Raw genomic sequence first — 6,000 nt, forward strand, 5'->3', positions numbered from 1 at the left:
CTGCGCTGAGCTTCGCTGAGTTGGGCTTCTTTTAAATAATAAACATGTTTGTCATAATTATTACATTACGGCAATCGCGTGGCGGCGGCGGCGGCGCGCAAATACGGCCGCACAGCAGGCGGTGAAAATGTGTGGCCTTTTGCGCTGGGGCTGCAATCTGCAGGATCGAGGCTTGCTGCGCCGATGAGTTGCGTTGAAGTTGCGTTGCGCAATGACGGGGTTCAAAACGAGTCAATTGCAGGGTTGGAGGGGAATAATTTTGCATTAACAATCTCAACAGATGGGCAAAAATAGTTAAGGATCTATTTTACGAGGAAAGAGATTAAACCGCTTAAAATCCCTTTAAAATAAAATAAAACCATAAAATGATCAAATCCAATCATCAAATAAAAAAAAATCAAACCATCCACTTTCACGACCCCCGGGTCTTTTGTGGTCTCTATTGCAAGTTTCTGCTCGAACCTAGGAGTCCAAAGGCTTGAATGGGGAGAGCATCCAAACCTATTTTCACTCCAAGGAACCTTCCACTCCAGGGTTCGAACTGACGACCTTTGGATTGCGAGTCCAACCGCCGCCAGCGATTCCACCGAAGCAGGATTGGTTGGGTGTGTTGTTAGTACTTATAGCGTGGAGACGACTCCTACACTTGGAATGACTTAACGGCCTAACAACATCCTAGGCCGATGTTTTACTTCCCCATCCGAAGGAAGGTTGGAGCAGGTGGAAATCCAATCATACGTTTTTTTATTTCTAGTGGTGGTGGTGTTTAATAAGACTGTTTGTTCAAAATTACCCTGAAATGAATTCATGAGTACATTTTTTCTACAGCTACATGCAAATATGAACGTCGTTGGTGATGACAAAAACTTTTAAAATTAAAAAATAAGTTTTTTTTGTTCGTGATTCGATCAGATTATCGAGTCTGGACTGTAGCATTTCTTCCCATTGAGTTTATGAAAACATTGATGAGTTTCTATCTGAAAATGTTATAAAAGAAAATATTACATAAGAAAAAAAAATATGAGGAAAGTATTTTCTAATAGATTTTTGAACCACCTAATATCAATTAAGCGCAAAATAACATTTTTTTAATGATTTTGTTTAGTGATTGTCGTTCTCAAGTCACACATTTTCATGCTATCATTTTGCTTTTTGAACTGAATTATTTGTTTGAAATTTGAACTATAGCCGTTTATAGTAGTTTTTGTATGACGTCGGAACGACTATAGCGACTGTTTCAAGAAACAAACGCCTTCTGTAGTTTTTTGCTTTGCAAGCATTATAACTTAAATATTTTTGGCGAATAATGTAATAAAACACAAACCAGAGAGAGAGATATTATATGTAACATAAAATCATCTATTTCAAAAACCATTGATAAAATTTCAAAAAAAAAAAAACAGTCATGTTAAATCGCTCATCTAGGCTACGGAAACTATCCACATATTTAAAGTTTTGCCTACGAAAGGATTTAAGGTGACGACTTCAATCATGGCCATAAATTTTCGTTAGACGATATAAACTTTGCACCGTTTACATTTTTTACAAAATTCATTCTACAAGTTATTAAGAATAGTATCATGCACGTTTTGTGCTTAGTAACGATTTTCCTCTTCCTCTTGTAAAGTAATTACAAATTATCATTAATGATTGTCAACTAGCAAGTCAATGATTGCTTCACAAAATTATATAACTTTTGAAACACACTTATTTCAGATCAAAAATTACTTCAGGGTCTTAAATAAGGGTACAACCGACATCTAATTTAATCTAATTTAAAATCGTTAAATTTAACTAAATACGGAGCATTTTAGCATTAAGTTTTTACTCCTTTTCCCATTTGAGCAATTCTCTCAGATTTCGGTCATTCGATTTTTTTTTGTATTTTATATATAAATTTCCGTACATATTTGGCAGCTGTCCATACAAAATTGATATATGAAAATTCAAAAATCTGTTTCTTTTGTTAGAATTTTTTGATCGATTTGGTGTAATCGGCAAAATTGTACGTATGAATAAGGACTACACTGTATAAAAATGATACACGGTAAAAAAATTGTGATTTTTAATTTAACTTTTTATCGCTAAAACTTGATTTGCAAAATAAAACACTATTTTTATTTTTTGATATGTTTTAGAGGACATCAAATGCCAACTTTTAAGAAATTTCCAGGTTGTGCAAAAAATCATTGACCGAGTTATGATTTTTTTTAATCAACACTGATTTTTTCAAAAAATCAAAATATTGGTCGCAAAAAAATTGAACTTCATTTTTCGATGTTAAATCAAATTTGCAATCAAAAAGTACTTTAGTGAAATTCTCATAAAGAGCACCGTTTTTAGGTTATAGCCATTTTTTGCAACTTTTTTAAAAATAGTCGAAGTTTTCCATTTTTTTAAATTAATGCACATGTTTGCCCACCTTTGAAAAAAATATTCTTGAAAAGCTGAGAAAATTCTCAATATTTTGCTTTTCATAACTTTGTTGATACGGCCTTTAGTTGCTGAGATATTGCCACGCAGATGCTTAAAAAGCAGGAAAATTTATGTTTTCTAAGTCTCATCCAAACAGTTTTCTAACGTGAATATCTCAGCAACTAATGGTCCAAATTACAATGTTAAAATATAAAACATTCGTGAAGTTTTACGATCTTTTCGAAAACAATATTTTGATTTTTTTAATCAAGACTAACATTTCAAAAGGGCCAAACTTTCAATATTATGCCCTTGATTGTTAACATTGTGTTTTAAATGCATTTCATAAGCTTTGGTTTTGTATTTTCAATTAAATAGAATATTTCGGTTTGAAAAAGGTATGAAATTTCAGAAAAAACTATTTTCATTAATTAATAGAATTCATCTTGAAAATTATTTTGTAATTCCATAACATTAAAAAAAGCAATTAAGTTTGCACCGAGGGATTAAAACTTTTAATAAAATGTTGGAAAAAGTGGGTTTTGGAAAGTTTTGAAAATTTCCCCGAAAAAGTTTCGAAAATTATTTTTTGGATAAATAATTGAATTTTGAACCAAAAAATACTGATGTGTATTTTTTATGGAAAAGCCCCGTTCGCAAGTTAAAACCGTGTTCTTTTTTTATTTGTATGAAAAAGTGTCCGTTCTCATCAACCTTTGAATAAAATATTTGAAAAGCTGTGGAAATTCTCCTCAACATTTTTTTTTGACATTGTTGTTTTTAAGTGCGACCCATTCGGCTTTCAATTTTCAATCGATTATATCGTGGAATTTATTAGTTCGATTTTTAATGTTCAAAAGTAAAACACGTGTGAATTTTTCTCAATCTCTTGAACAAAATATTTTTAGATTTAAAATCAAGACATACATTTCGAAAGGGCCAAATAAATCGATTTACAGACAAACAACAACAACTTTGCAGAAAACACCAAGTCGATCAGAAAATTCCTTCTCAAGATTATCTAAAATGCGCTATGAAAAAACCGATGATGTAAATGGTTGATTTAAACCTTAGGAATGAATACACAAAGTTCTATTAAAATTAAAAAATGCAATGCAAAGTGAAAACGTTCCGAATTGCTCAATTGCAAAACATGTTATTTGCACAATTTGTACAATTTGTTTCCAAAGTTTATATTTTAAATGTGATTTTTTTAAAATTGTCGATAATACCGATTTGTTCATTTGGTATTAAAACTGAATCTTCAGATCCAGATATTGACTAATTATTTTCTGTAATTTCCAATTATTATGCGACAGAAGCCGTCGACATAAAAAGCAATCAATTAATTTAAACATATCAAGTAGTTTCCTTTCACTTCACGGTGAGTATGTCAACTGCTCATTACATAGAACATGCATTAGCCGAAGCAAACTAGACATGATTAAATAATATCTGCATGCTCGACCCGTTCAGCCGTGCATCTCGCCCCAACCAATGACCGCTCAAAAGGGGAAGCCCTTTTACGAGCGATCCATAACATGACAATTTACGACTGCTCCGCGACCATCCAGGTCCGTCCGTCCGTTCAAGCCCCCGTCGGGGTTGGCTTATTTGAGCGAAATGCGTGTACTAATGTATGTTTTGTTTTGTCATTGCCATTTTAATAAGAGAGAACACACGGAGCTGGTCGGTTCAGCGCGATCTGGTTCTTGTCTTGTCTCTCTTTCAAGTGTCCGCGAGCGCGAGCTTCCTCGGCGTCCCTCTCGAGCTTCAACGGAAAGCGCGCTCCAACTTTGCGGAACACCTCGCGAAGTCTTCCCAGGTCCAACTTTCCGTGCATCGCGACTTCAAACAGAGTCATCTGAAAAGCGATCGCGGGCAACCATGGCCAACTCCGACGGATCGTCGTCGTCGTCGTCGTCCTGCTCATAAAGCATCCAAGCAAGCCACATATCACCCACAAGTCTTGTTCTCGGTGCTGCTGCCGTCGTTCCAGCAGTTTCTTAGCCTACTGCTTCTACATGGTCTACCGGGGACAGGCGAGCGGGATCGTTATGTTTCGATTTCAAAGTTGTGCGTTTTTAGCCCCGTCGGTCGGACGGGTTGAGATATTGCCAACTTCATGCTCCTCGGAGCAAAAAGCTACAGACTTTGGTACATATACGAGGGATCGTCGAAAAGGTAGCTCAGGGAAGCAGAGGGACGAAAAATAAATTTATACATAAATTGAATTAAGAGAACAATTTATTATATTTTATTTCATTGCGTATAATGACAACTAACAAGATAACTTGTTATTTGGAGAAATAAAAAGAGGGTACCACATCGGGGTTCCTTCTTGAGGTTTGTATAGTTTTGTGTTGGAAGATACACATTTTCTAGCCGAGGATCGCACCATAAAGCATTAATCGGAGGAGCATGATGATGACAGAGAGCGATCTCCTCTGGGACCACTTTTTTTTCCTTTCCCAGCTTTGGCTATAGCATTGGGATTTGTTTCTCAAGTTGTTCGAGCACATCTCTGTTTTCCAAGCTGAAAGATGGACGCGGGGGAAAATCTGCGATAACGCTAATGAGCCGGGAGATTAAAATAATGGAGGCATTTGAGTGGTTGAGCGGTGATATCGAGGGGAAAGATTGTTAAGAGGCTGGATTTGTTTTTTTCTGTATGGAAAGTGGGATTCCTGTTTTGAAGAAGTAGTTGGGTAAAATTTAATTGATATTGATTATTTTTAAAGAACATTTTATTGTCGTTTTTTGTATTTTTTATTTGGCTGAAACCATGTGGATTTTTTTTTAAATTTTTATGGATTATGACAATTTCAATGCTATTATTGCAGCTGTTTGTACAGATATTTCTTTCAAAAGTAAAAAATAACAACATCTTTGTAATAAATTATCTGTCTCTATCAACGGGTTTGGTCGAATGGAAAGCATTGATTTTTTGAACTATTGTTTATCTTTATTTGAATTTGCTTATGATTCAAAACTAAATATCAAGTTTAGTTTGTGAGATATCTGAATTTTAAAAAAATGCATTCGTAAGATTTTACAAAACATTTCAAATTTTCATTAATAAAGACAAAATTCGAAAAAAAAGGCAAAAGGTATTACAAAATGCTATATACATTATTAAAGTTATGCAAAAATTGCAAAATATATTGAGAATATTTGCAAAATATCAATGATATCATGAACATTACCCTCAAGTTTTAAGTTATTTTGCGATCTTTGGAAATAGTCGAAAATGCCTAATTTTATTCTTAACACAGAAATAAACGTTATAAAATGGATTTAAAATAGTTAAAAAATCAGGCCGTTGCAAATATTTCTAAATGTTTATGTCACCTTCCCCCCTTCAAAACTGGCTCGAAAAATCGAAAAACTTGAAAATTCCAATGAAAATGGAAGTCTTTTCAACTGAAAACAATTTAGCATTTTTGGCTTCGTTTTGAAATATGTTGAACTTTTTTTGAAATTACAATGTTCAGCACCGCAAAAACTTTTTTTTTTTGCAAGAACTAAATTTTCGTCAATAATAAGAAATTTTGGAAACTTATGAACAACTGGACAGGTGTATAA

The sequence above is a fragment of the Culex pipiens genome, chromosome 2, assembly GCF_016801865.2.
Source record: "Culex pipiens pallens isolate TS chromosome 2, TS_CPP_V2, whole genome shotgun sequence".
In the NCBI taxonomy this organism is placed as follows: domain Eukaryota; kingdom Metazoa; phylum Arthropoda; class Insecta; order Diptera; family Culicidae; genus Culex; species Culex pipiens.